This window comes from Caretta caretta, chromosome 3 (assembly GCF_965140235.1).
Source record: "Caretta caretta isolate rCarCar2 chromosome 3, rCarCar1.hap1, whole genome shotgun sequence".
In the NCBI taxonomy this organism is placed as follows: domain Eukaryota; kingdom Metazoa; phylum Chordata; order Testudines; family Cheloniidae; genus Caretta; species Caretta caretta.
The window spans coordinates 78,072,762-78,093,213 of record NC_134208.1 but is presented as its reverse complement, the minus strand read 5'-3'; the positions used below and the strand labels follow the sequence as shown (position 1 = coordinate 78,093,213).

The window sequence follows — 20,452 nt, the reverse complement described above, 5'->3', positions numbered from 1 at the left end:
TACCACAGAGCCATTGTGTCTATCCTTCTACCTCCTTTGGGTACTTTCCACCAGCGAGTTTGTACAGTGCCTAGCACAACATGGTTCTGTTCCTGGTTGTGTCCTGTACTAATGTAATGTAAGGTACTAATGTAATAAAAATACCATGGGATAGATTAGTCTTGATAATCAGATGGCGTTAGTGGTGCATTAATCAAAACTCAGATATTTAGAGCTTGCTAAATTCTGCTTAGCACCTCCTCAACTCCTTGGATTTTCAGGTGTACAATCACACTGATGGCGACATTTATTGAGTATTGTGCTGCTCCACTTTTTTTTTTTTTTTTTTTTTTTAATACCAGTGCTTTTATATTTGGTTTCTTGATTACACAGCTCTCCAATAATACGATCAGTAAGGTATTTCCCATTTTGTACTGGATTGTAGAACAGCACACGTCAGTGACATCCTTAGCAACAAATACACTTTACTGAGTAAGTAGGGCACATTACAAACTACTTTTCCAAGTATGAACAAATTTAGCTTCAGTAGGTAACTCTGAAAAGCTCTGAATGACAATATTTACTCTATAGCTCAGCTTCTAATATGTGATGCCCCAGTGTGTCGTTGTCATCCTTTTACTTTTGTTTTTTATTATTCCATGTAATCCTGGCCGTTAGACCAGGCTCCCTTCCAAATAGCTTATATATTGGCTATTCATTTTAATGCCTTTGTGATTACTGGACTTGCTACTTTGCTTTGAATCTTTGTTGCTATGACAATAAAATACTCAATGAACAGTAAGAATATGTGTTTCTAAGACTTGGCACAAAGAAAAATCCTGTATTTAAAAAGTATATGCTGTCTTTGTAATATAATGCTTTCTACAGTAAGTAATCCAGCACAGTAAAAAGTGCATTAAAATTGAAGAGCCACAGAGAGCGAATACACCCAATTCCATCTTTGGTAAAGTGTGTGAACCAAATTCATCCATTGACACTATCCCTTCACAACCAGCAATGAATTTGGTTTGTCCCATGGCATCAATACATTTTGTATAGTCACGGTCTTATGTATTTCTCTCTGAACACTACATGCTTCCATCAGAAACACAAATCCAGCCTATAATCCTGACATCTATACTATACTAAATGACTATGAGGAATCTGTACGACAGAATACTTCATTAAAGAGCATCTCTTGACAACATGTAATTCCAAACCACCCTAGAGTTTCTGAACAGAGAGAAGTAACAATCTACGAAGCATTCTATTTTACTCAGGCACAAATTGTTCAGTCTTTCACTATTGGTCCTCCACCACACCTCCAGTGCTGCTGTCTTCCATTAACATCAATGGAATGGCAGGGGACACACCTACTAGTACACAAAACAGGAAAGCAAGTGTTCGTGGATCATTCAGCAACAATTGAGTGGTTAAACTAATGAAAATTTTATTTAATTCTTGGTTATGTTTGCAATTTTTGTACACAAATTTATAAATTATAGAGCTGAAAAATAGCTGTATTTTTCCCAATAAGAGGACAAAGGATTTCTCAACACAAAAGACCATTTTGACAATAAAATCAAAGAATTACGCCTGGATACAAGTTCACTATTTCCACTGAAGTAAAATAGGAATTACAGGAGCATACCAAAGGACAGAGTTTGGCAGAGTTTGACAGAGGTCCACAGTGCATTATTTTAGACCCAGCTACTTTCATAGTCGCTTTATCTTTCATTGTTCTCTCACCCATAATATGGTTTCTCTCTCTTAAAGACAGTTTTGGAGGTGCAAGCCTCTGCTCTAAGTCTGAATTTATTATTGCATTTAATGCTGAGACTGGACCTGTTATGTACAAAAATAGACCATATTCTTCCCCACGTTACAACACTTTGAATACTGAATTAATTTTCTGACAGCTTACAAGTTACTCTGTTGACTAGCTTATGAATTAAATTTTAAATTTAAAATAGATCCTTCAACAAAATTTAGCACATTGTGCCAGGCATATTATTTGCCTGACACAGCGGTCATTGTGAAAGAGGACATCTTAACTGACGTCAGCCTCTGGCCATGGTCCTACAGAGAATGGGAAATGGTGGCTATTTTGCAGAAGGAAAGTCTTCATAGATCTCTCTGAAGGAGAAAGTTTTTGTTGCCAGTCTCTGTTCACAAATAACTTTCAGTTATAGCATGACAGCATAAAATGATCATTAATACGAATTATTTCTTGTCATAAACTATTTATTGTATCAGATCTACACAAAAGGGAGAGATGGAAGGAAGGAGAAGCTAGGGTTGAGTGTGTGCATGTGTGAGAGAGGGAGGGATGTGAAAGGCCAGAAAGTGGGGGCAGGAAGAAGGGCAAATCTGGGGGGAATGCGGAAGGGAGGGCAAAACCGGGTACGTGTGCAGTAAATTGGTGAATGAGGGAGGGGGCATTTGAGTTGTGTGTGTGCAGGGTAATGTGCAGGATAGCAGGGAAACTAGGGTATATCCTATGCTTCTTTGTCCTGTTCTGGTAGTGTAAAGAAACTGTAAACCAAGCTTAACTAACTACTGTGATCTGGCTGCTTTGTGCTGCTCTAGCATGGTATAAAGCAGCCAGAACATACTGGGGAATCTAACCGTACAAATTAAAATGAAGACTTTTTTAAAATGAATGTTTCTATTTCATATTTTCAGATCATTAGAAATATCAAATACTAACATTCATTTTGAGCTTACTGTTTAGTTTTCATGTATGAAGTTTAACAATTAACAAACAAACAAAACAACAATGAAAGAAATTCCCAGACTATATTGAGAAGTTAAGGTGGATAGTATAAATGAGATAAACAACTTTACTATATTATTGTTTTAATTACCCCAAAATTACACATAACACACTCAGGAAATTCAAAGTTAAGGATAAACTTAAAAGAAAATCCAAATATATTAAGATACGGAAATGCACAGTTAGGGCACCGACACAACCTTAATTCTGCTATTTTACTCTAAAGTACTCCCAACTTTAATTCCATTTTAATGTAGTATTTGTCTGGGAATAATATTTGCCTCAGCAATTTTTGCTTATTGTATGTTACTATCCTTTAAATTACAATAGTTTGTTTTTGTCTTAAATTCCCCATTTACTCGAAATTTCCCAAGTTATCACTTGGTCCTTCTGATTTCTAAGGGTCTTCCCAAAGTGAACAATTAGTCCTTGCACTACATTAATATTATAGTATTTCACTTCGGTCACTTCCAAATCTTCTGCTCTCTGAAGTGACTAAAAGCTCATTCTTCAGCCTTTCAGTTATTGTGCGTATTTCTAAAACCTATAGTTGAAATTCTGGTTCCCCTATATTGGGGAGGCATACCGCTGTGCAAAAATATCCTTTATGAAAAGGTTACCAAAATGGAACACTGTTCTTGATGGTATTCTATCTATGACTTGAAGAGTGCAGTTTTACTTATTTTTGCTTTGTATTCTATGCTTTTGGAATATTTCAGTATCCTGATTCACCTCTTTTACTGAAACCACATGCTGGGCTGGTGGGTTGGGTTACAAACTCTTTCTACAATAACCCCTAAATATCTTTTCTGGGGAGTAATACTCTGCTCAACTCTTGCATGGTTTCTCATTATATTGGTTTTAGTGCCTTCCTCCCTACACTTATATGGCCTAACTAGAGTTGTGCTGCTTCCAGCTGAATTGAATTTGGTCCATTCACTTACACTGATCTACGTTTAAAATGTACTTTCATTTCTGGACCAAGACTCCTAAGACGACAAAATTTCTTCATTATTTCATATCCATGGAATTTATATTAACAGATTTTGAGATTTTATATTTGATAGTCTTACCAAAAACATATATACCTACCTCTCGCACTCCAGTAAAATTCCCAAACCAGACCTTGGTTGCTAACATTCACATAACCCTATGTGATGGAGCAAAGGGATCCTATTCAGCTTCTGGTTGGGAGGCAATGCTAAAAGTGCTGTGCGGGATGGGTAGGGCAGGGGGTGGAAGGTAACAAGGAGTTGCACAGAACCAAAAAAAAAAAAAATTAAAAGCAAGCTTTGGGTTGCTGAGGGGGATACTTTAAGCATTGTTTAACAAAAGTTCCCGTTCCCAGATTATGATAGATCCTTAACTTTTTTCAGACCACTTAAGCACTGTTGGAAAGGAGCTAAAACGGTTATCCAAACAAAAATGTTGGTAAGAGGGAGGAGTGGGTCTGCAGCAGCTCTGCACAGGAATTCTGATAATCCGCATTGGTAGCAGGTTTCCTCTGTGGCTGTGAAACCAGCAGCCATGAAGGGAAAGAGGTTGAAACTACAGGAAGATTTGGGTACAGTCTCAGCCTGCATGACAGCTGAAGCAAGCCTTTTATTCTGTTACTTCAGGGACTATGGATGAAACAAGCCCTCTGTCTTTTATGTCTGAGCCTTGAAATGGCATCTCTGTTTTGCAATAACTTCAGTTCCAATCACCCACACTTCAAACACCTATGAATCTAACCAGACATGCAGAGTCCATTGATAGACCTACCTCTGCTCCAAACAGCCTGTCACACCACTTTAAAGCTAGAAAAAATAACATTTATAACAGACCCTTAGTTTCCTGGTTTGATGATCCAGTTTTCTCTTTAGCAAGCTCTTTTATCTCCATACCATGACTCCACACTTTGATCAAAAGTTTTTAATGCAAAATCCCATTAAAACCTAAGCAAAAACACCCACAGCATTTCTGTCACCTGTTATGGCATCAGGTATTCAGTGAGCCACTAGTCCACATTAATTTGACTGTTGAAAGAACAGTCTACTGAACTTGCTGTAAGGACAAAATTGACATCACAAATGGAAAATCAGAGCTTTGTCTTGCACATTTAAAATACATGCTGGGTAGAATATAGTCTGCATAAACATTGTGAACTAAAACCTCACCTGTTTTTTTATCAGCATAGCTCCATTGACTTCAATGTAGCTGTGCTAATTTACACTAGGTGAAGGATTTGACCCTATGTTTAGTTGTGAAGAGTACTGTTTGCTTATTACATGTAAAATAACTAGCCTATCAACAGCACACATCTGAAAGATGAGCCGCCTTTGAATCCAAGATCTCTGGCAAAATTGTACTGTGATTGTTAGACTGTTATAAACAATCATTTCTTACTTTTCTAAAACAAATCACCACATCTAAAAACTTAAACACACATACCCTGAATGCTAAAATGAGTTCAACTAATCGTGTTCAAATTTAATTCCATAGATTTGTTATTACCAGATACTGGTAATGAACACAAACTTTTTCTTTCATTCCATGGAGAAGAAAACTTCTAGCACAAGAAATGAATTAAAGCAGAACTTAGCTTTTGGTGTTTATCCTAAAAGGGAATGTCTTGTATCCACTTACTGTCCTTTGAAAATGTAATGAATTGTACATTACTCATAAATCTTTTCTCAAAGCTGGTGTTTATTTTACTCTTAGGTCTATTTAAATACAGAGAAATAGCCTTAAAGAAATAGCCTTAAATGGACTCACAATACCCATACCTATCCCCTTGGTCAGGTCAGTAAACCCAAGAAAGTCTGTTTTGATGCCTCAAGCTGCCACCACCACAAAAAACCTAAGACAATAAAAATGCTCCATTCTTTCATTTTTCCTTCATGAAATCTGTCTGATTAATGCCTCAACATTGCCAGATCAGCTATGTTCCATATTAGCAGATGAAAACTGAAAAAAACGTTTAACACACGTCTCACTATTATTAATGAAACTGAATGAAAAATCCCAGAGTAGTAAGTATTCTGTGTAATCCAATTAGCAATATGCTGCAATGGACTGATATTTTGAAACATAATACCAAAACCTCCCCCTTAAGAGCATCCCTACAGACTTGTTTTCTGAAATGCACAATTAATTGATTAGCATGTTCTAAAGTAGAGCAAATCCAGACTAAACTAGTCAGTCTTAAGGGAATACTGTACTTAACTCTGGATTCAGGTTACATTCAATTACAAAAATATACTAAAATAAAACAAGTACATTAGCCCTTTTGGACGTAAATAACTATAGATATTTATAAAGATTTTAACATCTGCTATTAAATATTGTGGTGAATAATGTATTCAATGTCAAACTAGCATGATATGGACTTGGCAGTAAAGTCCATATTCCTAAAATTAACTGTCATTTTGGTGCTCTTCCTCTTTCTGATTCCAACCACTATATCCAAGGAATATCTGAAACAAATTAAGGCTATGTTAGCTTCAACCAAAAAGTTATAAAACTCTTCTATTAAAACAAAGGTTACAAGCCAACACTGGTAATTTCCCTGGTGTAAAACATTACAAAATACTGTAGGTGGACCTCAAATCCACATCACAGGTAATTGAAAGTGATTTATTTTTACGTCAACACAGCATTTTTCACAGGTTAGCTAGGCTTCGTTGGACCTTTATCATCTTATTACACTTCTAGAGCCTATTTTTCATTCATACTAAGGCCTCTTTTCACCACTCTGGCAGTGTGTAAAGGGACCTTAAAGTGGGTAAAAATTTCACCCGTTTTAAGGTCCCTTTATGCAGCCATAGAAGTGTAAAGGGACTTTAATATCAATAACAATCAGATCCTGAGAGTCTTGGCTGGGCTGCTGAAACGAAAAGATTAGGAACTATAGCTCACCTTTGATTTCTAGATACCAAACTCTGTAGCCCTTACTCAAGTACAGTTCCCATTTGGGGCAAAAAGCTATTTGATAATTTGCACATATATTCAGTATGATCCTACCTTTGATCTTATTTGTTTCTAGTGATTATTTAATTGTCCTTTTTAATATTGAGAAATCAATTTTATTAAACTAATTACAATACATCATCATCACTAATTGTTTGTATCACATAGGGACCCCGCTGTGGTCCAGAAAAGCACTTTAGCACATACTTCAGTGCAATGTTCCCTCTAGTTTTTGACAGGCCATGTGCACAAAAAAATTTCTTCTGTGCAAATTGTTGTGCTTCTGTGCAAATTGTTGTGGGTGCGGTGTTTCGCCGTGTGCGTAGGGTTTAGGATCTGTGTGTGCAGGCACACGCACACAACTTAGAGGGAACTGTGCTTCAGTGGTCTTCTAAACCAAGGCCATATCTAAAGAGCGAGAGAGTGCGAGCGAGAGCGAGAATGTCCTTGCGCTAAATAAGTTAGGGTCTGAATAGTTTTTTCTTTAAATCTTCTTCAGACGTTCTATGGTTGTTTGTGTTGTCTTGTTTTTTCCGGTGTTTGTGGGGCAGATCCTTGCTTACTTCCCACATCACTTGCAGAAAAATGCAGAGAACTCACCACATATGGGACTTATCATTTTCTTTAGTATCCATCACCATAGTATCTAACCTCACATAGTTTTTGTGATGCATACTATGGTATTAACATGTAACAATTAAACCCTTAAGGAAGAGTTATGTGTTGGTATATTTGTAATGGAAATACCTCCTTAATAGCTGACTCCACTCCTTAATGAGATTCAGATCTGAATGTTTAAAAGAAGCATATAGATTTAAATCTTACCTGCAGATTTCAAAGATCCTTCCTCAAGTCATAGCACCAATAGCTTACAACTTGTATTATATTTTCCCTAAAGGTGTATTGATGGCAAAAATATTTGCAAAAAGAAAAGGAGTACTTGTGGCACCTTAGAGACTAACCAATTTATTTGAGCATAAGCTTTTGTGAGCTACAGCTCACTTCATTGGATGCATACTGTAGCTCACAAAAGCTTATGCTCAAATAAATTGGTTAGTCTCTAAGGTGCCACAAGTACTCCTTTTCTTTTTTTGCAAATACAGACTAACATGGCTGTTACTCTGAAACCGGTAAAAATATTATCACTGTATGCACAGACTTCAGTAAACCACTCTATGCTTTGGGAAGAGCAGATAATGATGTGAACTTCAAGAGCAAAGAGATTTCATCCCATCTTCTTGCTAAAGAAAAAGGTTTCTAATTAAAAAGAGAATTAAAGATGCGCTCCCTTTACATTTAATGGCTATAATATCCATATTTCTAGCACTATAAATATTGCTTGCAACTAAGAGACTCAAAATCCATCTGTTTAAACAGGGACTGTTTTCTAGTTTCCTGTCAGAAATTCACTAGCATGGCTCATACAGGTATGTCAAAATCCAAGGTTCATGTCATAAACAATGTAGTAAAATTACATTAATATACTATTGAACATTTTCTCAGGAAATAAAAGTCTACACTGATGGACAGTGATTTGCACAAGATAGTGTATTCCATGCGACATTAAATGCAATCCCAGGGGCTTTGCTTGAACAGGCTGGCTGAAACATCTGAGCCTTCTGTACTCATTCCAGATACTGGGTGGGGAAGGGTCAGGAAGCAGAGAGGAACATACCATAGGTGTAAACCTCAGGAGAAGCTCTTGCCTCTTAATATTCTACTGACCGTTTAATATGCCTGAAGGGACTTGAATGATTGTCTCAGATGACCTTTGAAGAAAAAAAATGCACAAAGATATGGAAGGATATTGTCAAAAGAAATTGTAAAAGGCTATAAAACAAGAAGAATCTGGAACCAGGCTACAGCATAATTGTAATTGGAGGCATGCAAGTACAGTGATAATTTTCTGTCCTCTGATCTTGCTCATGCATTTTCTCTGTTGTATACTGTTGCCCATTTATTTATTTTATTCTTCAACAACAGTTTATTCTTTTGAAGAAAACTGAATACAGCAGGTTTTATTTTTAACTCAGAGGCTATGTCTGAGCAATATATTTGATTTTCTGAAGCCTGCAGTAAAAAGACGTAGCACTATCTGATTGTGTTGATTTATACTCTGGAAAGTGACTCTGTACTTTTTATTCAGTAGTCCCTCTTCTGTATTCAGAGTCATCTGCTCACTTGAGCAACAAAACTTTTCTTACTTCTGTTAGCCCTTGTAGTGGGGTGGTCACCCGCTCCTGCCCGTCAGGACTTAAAGCCAGCCCTTGGGGAGGGCTGTGGGCTAGAAGCTGGGCTGACTGGGGAAGTAGCTGCAGCTGGGCCATAGCCCTTATAAACGCTGGGAGCCAGAAGCTTAGGCAGAGTCTTTCCACACCCTGCCCCAACCAACCAGAGTAAGGCAGGGCTGGGGAAAGGCCTCAGGAGCTGGGAAGCCCTAGGCCAGCAACTCCTGAGGCCCATATAGGTATTGGGGTTGCAGATGGGCAGCCTGAGGGTGGGTAAAGGCAGCTAATCCAAACCCCTTGTTGCCTGTCATGATTGGCTTTTACACTGCAGTCCGCCCTAGGGCACGGGGGCTAGACGGTGACTGGCAGTAGCCACGATTGAGGTGATGTGGGGATAGTGGGTGAGGGTTCCCCGGAGTGGGGAGACCCAGGGAGTGGGGGTACTGCCAGGAGGCAGCACCCAAGCCAAGGGCACCAAGTCCAGGAGGGACACGGGGGCCACTGGTAAGGCAGATCACTGGCCTGCAGAGGGTGCTCTGGGCTGGAAATCAAGCTACTTCCCAAGAACGACCAGTAGGAGGTGCCGCAGGGGTGAGTCAAAACCTTTACAACCCTATAGATGCAAGAGAGTTAAAAGAGTGAGCTGGACTCTACTCCTTCTTGGGTATCATCAACTAAATTGCTTATTCTGTTCCCATCAGTTACATTTGTATAAATCAACTGCTGACATTAGGACTGGATAGGTGTCATTGAGGACAATGGAGATGGAACTCAAAGTATAAATGTAGCCTGCAGTAGCTTTTCCACTTGTGATAAATACAAGAGTAAAACACAGCTTCTCAACTGCCAACCGAGCCTGAGAGCTAATAAAAACTTTTTTAATTTATAAAGTATATTTGACATGGAACTCATTACAGTACAATAAACACAGAACCACACCATTTTGAAAGAGTCACTTTTCATAGCAGAACCACATTATGCTCTGTTCAAATTTTACGTCTCTCGAGACAGAAATCCTTGGCTTGACTAGTACTGAGTGGGAGCAGAGCCTAAACTGTGTGTGCTGTCTGTTACAGGAATGCTGCTAGAGCAGGATTTCACTGTAATGCAGGCTTTGTTACTCCTGTGAGCAGCAGCTCAGTGCACCCCAGGTTAGTGCTTGTTGATGACTGTAGTGTACATGCTGGCCAGATGTGGGATTAGCTTACCATGCTTTCCTAGGGTCACGGTGCTCGGGCCTCTCTGTTAGCCAACCTTCCCTTCCAACTCTTTCTTGAGAGCTATGCCTACTCAAGGGGGATGGATTGCGTAAGCCCTTTTCACACTTATATCCTACCCATTGTGCACCAGCTCAGGACAGGAAAATATTTAGCCTTTAGCATATACTGTAGGTTTATAAACCTGAACTCTTTTGCAGCTCCACAAACAAGAATTTGAATAATGTAACTGTGACATTGTGAGTCACCAGATGGTGCTATTGCAGATAGTCTCCTTAGTTCTGTTCAACTACATATGAAAGTAACTAGCTTGAGAGAAATCCTGATGGTTAGCAATGATGCACTTCTTTTCAAAGTACATTCTTCCTGAATCATTCTAAGAATGACTCTTAGGTGCATGAAATCAAACAAAAAACATTATATGGTGCCAAAACATGAAACCATTTTAGCATTAAAGAGTTATAGGAGGGACTGCCCACTTTTGGAGAAAGCCTGGACCCTGCCACTGACTCCAGTGATACTACAGTTAATCACTTTGCTGGATCAGGGACTGGGCACAATACCTTTAAAACTTTGGCTTCCCTGGGCTACTGCCTCTGGAGAAGAGAGGCAAAGACACGCTCCCCGTGAGTGACTCAACTGGCATCCTGTTCACAAAAGCCTGTTTCCCCCTAAACTCCCAGCACTGCTACCAACGGTGCAACTCAGAGATTGTGATAATGTATATGTTTATGTAATGGTGGCTCCAGCTTTTTAACCATCGTGTCTTCTAGACCTGCCCACTTCATTATTTGCTGAATTCATTTGTTATGACATAACTGTGTTTTTAATTTTAGTTTTTTAAACTTGTATTCCAGGGCAAAGTTTTGCAGTAGTAGTCACAAAACCAATGAGCTATTAAATGTCTATTTTGGTTGAGCCATTTGTGTACAGTTGAGAAGGTTTACACATATTTTAGGTGTAATTACTATGCCTTTTTCTATTTAGTGTCTTGTGATGGGGGTCATATACCCCATATTAGCGATGAGGAAAGGAATTAAAATGACTCTGTGCACACAAAAGGATTTAAACCAGAATTAATTATAGTAGTTATAAAAGCATGCCCGTTAGAAGGAGAGAGAGGTTCTTCTGGAGAAGGCTGAAGGGGAGAGATTCTCTGGAGATCAAGGAGGAAGAGACCCTGTCTGGAACAGCTAGCTAGGATTGTAACTATTACAATGCAAGCCTTGGAAAGAGGCTATATGATTAGTGCCTCAGCAGGCCACAGAGACCGGCTAAAGCCCACTGGCTCAGGCACTGATGACCGCTTTAAATAAAGCGGGGCTGGAGTAAAGCTCTTTGTTAGAGGCTTCCTTACTTTGGGCTCATATCAAAACAGCCAGCTTTTTCCTCTTAAAGGAAAAGTACCAATCAAGTAAATGGTCAGGTAATTTGGAGCTTCCACTGAATGTAAATCTGTAGTAAATGAAGTTAGAATTACAACTTCTGCAGGACTTTGGCCATCAAACTGGACAAAAAACAAGAAAACCCAGCTACTGACATTTGAGATAAAGAGCACCTGATAAGTCACAAACACCCATTCTGACAAATCAAATCAAACATCAAGACAAAGAGTTAAACAAATTCAAGGTCTTCAACCCATCCAGCAGGTATGGTAATTCTTTTAGGAAAACTGAAAGGGGTTAGTCCTGATAGAGACAAGGAAGTAAGACATTGGGTATGTCTACAGTGTAAATGAAGGTATGATTGTAGCATGGGGAGGCACAGCCGTACTAGCTTTAATGTAGCTATCACAAGTAACAACAATAGTGAAGAAGTGGTGACAGGGCTTGTATTCAAGTTAGCCACCCGCTAGGGATCCTCACTGAAGTTCATGCGGCCATGTCTCCATACTACTGTACCCATGCTAACTAGATTAAAGCTAGCGTGGATTTCCTTATCTAGGCTACAATCACACCTTCATTTGCAATGCAGACACATCCTTTGTTGAAATATAAATTTAGTGAGATATTACGAGAGCCTAAAAGAGCTGCAATTGCAGGAATGGTGATGCCATTTTAAATATTCCCCTTGATCGTAAGATTAGAAGATGGCCAAAAAGTTGAATCCATGTTAGGACACTGGATATCAGTAAACATGGATTTAGAGTTTTGCAGCTGTCGGGGTGAAATGAATCTACCTCAACTTTTGGATCCACAAGTATCTGTAACAGTATTACAAGAAATTCTTGTTTCTTCTGCTACCAAATCATCAGCACAACAGAGTCTGTATTTCTATTTATTTTGTACTTTGTGACAATAGGAAGCAATTAATGGTATTGCTACTCACCCTACTGAGTGTCTTGAATGCCTTCACCTACCCACACTTCGATTGTCCCATTCTATCTACAGCTGATACATGACATCATCTCCCTGTACTGCTTAAGTCTGATGAATACATGATAAGTTTTATTAAAACTTAGAATTCCATAACTAATAACTGCAGAACAAATGCTTAAATATGATTTTATCATGACCAGAATGTCTGTAGATGAATAAAGAAGATTTTAAAAAGATATCCAACCATAAGATTCAGGTCTTATTTTGAAAGGCTACGCAACCTTGAATATAATTTTGAAAAAGCAGATGTTACTAAGTGTGTGTGTGTGTGTGTGTGTGTGTGTGTGTGTGTGTGTGTGTGTGTGTGTGAGAGAGAGAGAGAGAGCGCGCGCGAGCGCGGTCTTCAATTCCTCAGCTGCAACTGCATCTTTTAATCTCCTTCATTAGCGCGCAAACATTCTGGTCATGAATAGGTCATACTCAATCATTCATTCTGCAGTTATTAATTATGTATTGCATATAGTACATGCACTCTGAATAAATAAGCATAAGTGTTCTTTATAATCCACAGGACATGTGTACATTTCTTTGTACTATATTCTGGGGGGGGGTAGGGGGGGGAGGGAAGGGGAGATCACGATATACCATATCGTACTTTGCCACTTGAGAGATACAATTAAACTGTTATGAGAAAGATTGCAAATTTTAAACGATATTTTTGTTCAAACATTTCAGATCATATTTGTATAGATTAATTTAAAATAATGGACCAAATCAAACCTGGTATAAGTGCAGCGCCAGTGAACTAAGATATTGAGTTGGCCATTAATTTTGCAAAAATTTTAGGAAGTACTCCTGAATGCTTGTGTATATGGGCATACTATATATAAGCAGATGTTACTAACTGTAAATAAAGGAAGGAAAGAGCACACTGTATTCCTTGCAAACTCATGAAGGCAGTATAAACAAACTGCTGCTTAAATATAACTATAATTACAGAACAGCAAATCTGTTATGTAATTGAATTCCTGTGATCTGATAGGTGCTGAAATCAATTAGGGGCTTGCCTATTTGAAGTTCTTTCTGAAAGTGCCTGAGAATGAAAAACACTCTCTTCCTACTGTTGCTTATTTAAAATTGGCATTTCTATGTGACAGACATGACCTTATCCTTGCAGTTTAGCTAAAATGATTATTAAGCCTAAACAAGTGTGAACAGTACTAATTTCCTGCAGCAACAGAATCTGAATGAGTGTATATAAGTCCTGCCTCATCATATGAAACAGTGTAAATTGTGCCAAGATACTAGACTTCTGGACACAATAGACAGCTTCTAAGGATTTTATCTGAATTTGCATTTAATCATTAGTCACAAAGCTAGAGGACCAATTCATTTTAAGAAATCCTTCTAAGGGTTGCTGAGGGTCATTTGTGGTTAGTTCTGGTTCTGAACACTAAACAGGTTATCAAAAAGTATACATGGGTTCTGGTGACTTGCTGATATAAGATGTCCAGTGTGGTGCAAACAGCTAGTTTTCACCAGGAAACAAATCTGTTCTCACTGCTATAATGAATGATTAGACACAATTACTCCTTGGACCAACCACTCCTCCTCAGCTAGTTTGGCAGTACTGTCATTCTGCTCTGACAATATAAAAGCACACACGCGATATCCACACAAAGTTACTAGAAGTGATAGCGTACATGCCGTCAGGCATCACTAGAGTCTTGCATCTTCCGGGCATTCGCTGCAAGGGTGAAAGCATCATATGCTCTCCATCAGAGAAAATGACTCACTGTAGGGCTCCTGACTCAATCTAATTGATCCTCCAACCAACTACTTCAAAGAAAGAATGGAATTTGGGGACAACTGCTTATGTTTTGAAAATCCTCCCTGCTCTGAAGCAGGTAAATGATTCTTCCCTGTTGAGACATTTATAGAACCTATTCCAAGTCTTACAATATTTATGTGAAGGAAACTTAAATGAAGCATGATTACTATAGGTTAGATGCATGGCATTTTTCAATGACCCTAAAAGTAATGAAGTGACGACTGTAATATGAGCCCTTTTCCTGAAAAGAAGAGTGATGTGAGTTTTATTACTGATACCAAGTGTAATTAAATGTGGTACAAAGATATTTGTTGGAAAGATAATGCTGAAGATTAATTATGCATAATGTTTTCAATTCCTTGGCTTTCAGAACAGCTTAAATCCTCAGCAGGAAGGAGAAGATGGTGCTCAATCTCCTCAAGTCAGAAGCACCTGGGTCACAAACAAAACAAAAAACAAAACATCTCTATGCTAAAAGAAGCCAGATGCTCCTTGGCTCTTCTTATCTCAATTCAGTATGCTGCCTGAGCTGCTTCCATCCATTTAGCAATCTGGTGAGTAGCTAAAGTAAAAAAATGTACTGATGTCAATTGTGCCGTAAATTCTGTCTGGTTGTGACCTCTTGTATGTGACTGTGGCATGTATTTTTTGATGAGGAAGTCAAGGACACTGAAAGAAGTTGTGGATTGAGCATGGGGCTAAAAGTCACCATCAGACTGAGAAAACATCAGTGTGGATGGAATGAAAGTTTCTTTAGGGAAGAGAAAGAAAGAAAGGCAGTGGTAGAAGGGAGGTGAGAGAAGAGCGGCTGGCCACATTACCCGAGAGACCACTTCACCTTGAGTAGTCATTATTATTTTGACTTCCCAAGACATCTACATTACACTGGAACAGTGGAACTCTCAACCTCAGGAGTGAAAGTCCCATGTGCCAGAGACAGAGATCTCTTGTTGACTGACCCACACATCTGAAACTCAATCCTGGAAGACATCAGCAAGACCATGTGCATCAGCATTTTCAGAGCAAACTATAAAACCTATATCTTCAGTCACATCAGATTAAAAACAGAGAAACTAAACACCCTCGGTAAACAGTGTCCAATCCGTGCTGACTGGAGGGGGAGGACGAGAGAGAGAAAAAGGTGTCTTTATGTGTACACTTTATAATTTTGGGAGGCATTCAGTTACTATGTGGGGGGGAAGAGGCCACATAAGAACCTAGCTTGATAGATGAAAGAAAGAAGGAGAGAGAGAGAGAGGTGGGCAAGTGGACCAGAGAAGGAAGCCAAGTATGTCTTGATGAATGAGTTTGAGCTCTCCTGTAGGGTTTGAGTTTGAGTCCTCATGTAGTTTGCCAAGGTAACCAAAGGGAAGCACTTTAATACAGGTACATTACTGTAACCAATTTTATAACCAGAAACTTGCCACTACTACATCAAGTTGCAACATTGCTGGAGTAACTCTTTTTGAGCAGCAGGGTGAGTACAGCAGAAATCTCTTCCTATAGCTTAGACATGCATAGATGTGCATTTCCTTCAATTAGTGTTATTATCAGAGTAAACATATTATAACAATATGGACAGCTAGCAGCACATATGGGGTTGTACAAACATATTCTCAGCTTATTCTAAAAGGATATCAAAGGACACACTTCATAAACAGTACGCAGCCATATCTGGGTCAGAGGATGGTAGCTAAGCTGTGTACTTCACTTGGGGAAAGAGAATATACTCACTGGCAGTAAGTCAAACCCCACTTGTAAAAAAATAGCAATGGGATGCTTAGTGTTCCAAGAATAACTCTTGGCTGTCTTGCTCTCTCACCATTGGGAAGAGAGAAGGGGTAGAAAGTCTCCACAGGTTTTCTTTGCAGCAATTTGTCCCTCAACTAACTGCACAGATCTTAGGAGAGAGGCATGTGAAGTCTCCCGCTGTATGTGCTGGCTCTGTGTCCCTTGTTCCCACTCCCCCCACCTCCATAGCACTGCAGCTCTCATGGAACCACATTGCTCAGGCTTCTTCAGACACCAAATGCTTTGAGGACCACCACCATGCAGATTAGCTTACAGAAAGTTAATACAGCTGGGGCTGTTTTAACTTTCAGTGGGAGCTGTATTAACTTCCAGTGGGGAACTCCACCGGGGTCAGAGAGTGGGAAGGAAGAATGGTATGCATCTTCTTTGGTCACAGACTCAGGCCAACAACTCTCCATCCACTCTCCACTTGCTCTTTACCATGCTTCTCCTGATCATGCCTAATAGGCTACCAACAAAACCAGTAGTTTTAAAAAAAAAAAAAAAAAAAAACAGAACAAGCTCCACTAATCCAATGGAAAATTCAGTCTTCTAGTTTAAGACCCAAAGAATTCCTAAAACATAATGAGCGAGATCCTAAACTGATATAAATCAGCATAGCTCTGTTGACATCAATGGAGTTTCATTGATTTATACCAGATGAGAATCTAGCCCAGTAATCTAATTCCAAGCCATATCTAATATAATTACACACACAAAAACTATATAAAAAGAATGTTAAGGTTGTAAAGTCAAGCATTCAAAAGTTATGAAATGCCAGAATTACGGTTGTCTGTGCAACCCTCAGCATATCTATAGACCAGTTGTTAATAGTTAAGTGTCCACTGTCCTCAGCCTGGGAAGGACACACATTCAGGCTTGGAGGACATGGGGATACACATATAGGGGAGTATTCATGATACAGCAGCTTTCATAAGAGCAACTCCATAATATTAACTAGAATTCATAAGTTGTAAAGTCAGATTCCCTCAAAATCACCACTCAGGATTGAATCCAGTTCTCCAGAATGCCATTCAGCTGACTTAACCGTGAGACCATCTCTTCTCCTCAGCCTGCAATCCCTTTCCTCATTCACTACACTCCTTCAAACTTCAGCAACAAATGAGGCAGAGTCCTACAGGCAACAGCCTCTTTTACTACATGTCCCTTATTCATGCCCAGAACAGGTCTGTGCACTGAATGAGGCAACCGCCCTGTGAAACTATTATAATACATATAGTCTGATCAGCATGAAAAGTTATGAGAGGCTCAAGCATGCTCAACAAAGATGGACTCTTCAGAGATTTTAGCTACTGAAATTGAAGTCTCTACTGAGTATGTGAGATCTGTGATTTTTCAAAGGCTTATGAGTTGGCCAAATTTGTGTGGATTTTCATAAGGACAGCAAAAGATACATGACCAACACAAAGGCAACCCCCTGTCACATTTCAAGTTGCTGGTACAAAGCATGTGAGGCGCTAAAGCGCTTAAAAGTAAAGGTCACCAGAATTTTTCAACATTGGCAAAACAATCTATTTTTCCCCTACTCTCATTTGTGGAAACGGCTGAACAATTTTGGCTAAACTTTTCCAGCCTGACACAGACACCCAGCATGTAAACTTTCAGCCCAAACAACTAAAGTTTGGCAAAGTTATTAGTTAACTGAAAACAGGGTCTTGTAATAGGACACGTTGTACAACCTTAATAACAGGCAGCAATACCAGCCTGCCTATTATACAATTTCCCTTTTATCTGTATGCCAACCTTGCCCAAGGCCAAGTAGTGTGTGTCAGAGGAGAAGTGCATGATAAAGTGAATGAGAAGAGTGCACAATGAGCAAGAAAATACTCCAAATGGTACTTTTAAGCACTTTTTAACAAAAGTAAATGAATAAATAAAAGAAACAGAAGCAATCAAAGCGAGAGGAGAGTATAAGAAGAACGGACCTTGAAACAGGACTTCTAATTGCTATTTAAGTAAAGGGGGGAAGAGTAAAGTGAGAGACAGAGGAAAATAGTACTGAGCAATAAACAATTCATTTAAAAAACTCTGCAGCAAAAACATGAATATTTTATATTTAACTGCTGGAGTTTTGTACAGCCCAAAAAGAACTCTTAAAGCCTTTTCATCCCTACACTGACTTTACTTAAGTGCTACTTATGCTCCAATTCCAAGCAAATTCAGAATTCCTTTAAAAAAAAACCTAAAATGTGACTTACTCACTGAAGGGAGTCCCCCAAGCTTGCCTAGGTATGGAGGTTACAATATTCTAGTCCTTTAAAAATGGCATTGCATCTCCTGAGTATAATACTGCTATCCTAAACATGAGTCAGCTTTGAGGTGCTTTGTTATCAGTCATCAGGAGTAGCCAAGGAAGGCTGATAAAGGTTTCTTTCAGGCGGACTTTTTTTTAGAATGCCACAAAGAAAACTTGCTACTATAGATCAAGGCCAGGGTCACTCCTTTTGGTTATCTGGAAAGGACAAATGGCCCATATAATAAGGCACTCTGATTTATCAAGATATCAGTCTAGATGTTCAATCTGGTGACAACCCAGTGTCTTGAACATAAATAGTAACGACAATGCTGGTATAAGCAACGGGACTACACATTGCCTTAAGAATCTTTAAAGAGAAGTGTGATTATTGGCATTTCAATTTTTAAATAAGAAATATAGTGCCCGTTTACAGATTGTTCTCATAGAATATTACTTTTTAAACAGATCTTGGAGTGTTAATCCTCAAAAAGGAGCTAGTTTGCAAGAACAAAAACTACTTGTTCACTCTGCTGGAAAATTTGCCTTCCTTTTTTCTTCAAAGTGGATATTTTAAGTGTTATGACTATTTACCATAGAATTCTATAAGCCAGTCTCATATTAGCTGTTCGTACGGGACATTGTCTGTGCTAAATTTTCATTATTATTAACTGCTATTGATATAGAAGATTACAAAAGAGGAAGATTAAACAAAATTACATTATAACTTCATCAAGATTTTCACACCAGTAACGGAACTAATTCTTCTGTTTTACAAAAGCAGAGTTGGGCTAACAGTTTGGTGCTCATTCAAAAGATATACAGCCCAATGCTTCAACACAGGTCTAGAGAAGTAAAATAATCTATCACACAGCTGGAGGGGCAGAAAGGGTTGTGGGAAAGAAAGCCTTTGCTGCATGCTTCCTATGGTTTACATGTAGCTTGTATGATATTTGATTTGTATACTCCACCTTTAAATATACAGAAATCCCTGGAGCTACAGAGACGACTGCCATTTTGTGTTCAGATGGAGCTTGCTACAGAAGAAAGAACAAAAGTGAAGTGTGTCTTTCTTTTGCTCTTTTTCTCATAACCTATAAAATAATGGTCATCCTAATAGAAAGGTAAATGTTTGTTCTCTGTATATGAAAAAAAAAATAAACCAAATACCCCTGGATCTAGCAAAGTAGCCCCTCTGTACTTGTACCTTGTCGTCAAGGTTCGGTGAGAATTATTAGATGGAACTGGGGTGCAGCCGCTCTTCATTTGAGAGAGCATTCATACATCCTCAATGCCTGCTAGCTGCTGAGAAGGAACAGTAAGGAAAAAGGGGAATGTGTCATGAAGACTGAGTGACAGCTCAGTAATGTCTTTGATTTCCCTGAAACTAAAATATGCAAACCCTCTTACATTTTTAAAAAGTGGCCATTAGACAGAGGAAATGCCAGCTTAGGAAGTCTGTCTGTCCTATCTCTTTCCTTAGCATAACTTTTACCTGGTTCCATCAAACTGAAGATTGCTGAAAGTAAACAAAAGTGATGTGTAACTACTCTAAAATTTACAGAGATGGATGTTAAAATAAAAATAAGGCAAGCCAACATTGCACCCAAGCAATTTTTGTTCATTTTTGTTTTTTTAAGAGTATGAAGACTAAACAATTGATTTTCTTTATAGCTGAAGGACTAGAATATAAGATCTTAATTTAACTTTTGGAAAATAAAGCAAAATGGAAGATTTGGTAGCTATTACACCAGGTTTTTGTTTTCAATTTGGTGACTGATCACCAAACTTCCTTTCCTGAAGTCAAAGAACTAAGTGCTTTTCTTTAGAGCAGAGCTGATAAATATTGTATCTAACATATCCAAGGGCACAAAAGGTTCTGTGAACATATCACTAGAACAAAGTGTATACCTGCAACTAATAATAGAATAATAGAGTTTGAGCTGCTTATTTGAGTGCTGCAAGGGCACTGAAAACAATCCAGAAAACCAATCCAAGTTACTTCATGTGTAGGTGACAAGTTATGGCTGAAGTATTACAAAATTAGTCATGGGTATGCTTTAAACGTTTCACTTTTTCTTCTCCTATAGCTCTTGAGAGCGGGGGG

General features: G+C 38.7%; 1 protein-coding gene across 3 annotated transcripts in view; it reads right to left on the bottom strand.

Annotated features, from left to right (window-relative positions):
• The window catches only part of GRIK2 (glutamate ionotropic receptor kainate type subunit 2), a 611,732-nt gene that overhangs the window by 513,453 nt on the left and 77,827 nt on the right, over positions 1-20,452 (bottom strand). The gene's annotated exons all lie outside the window — the stretch shown is intronic.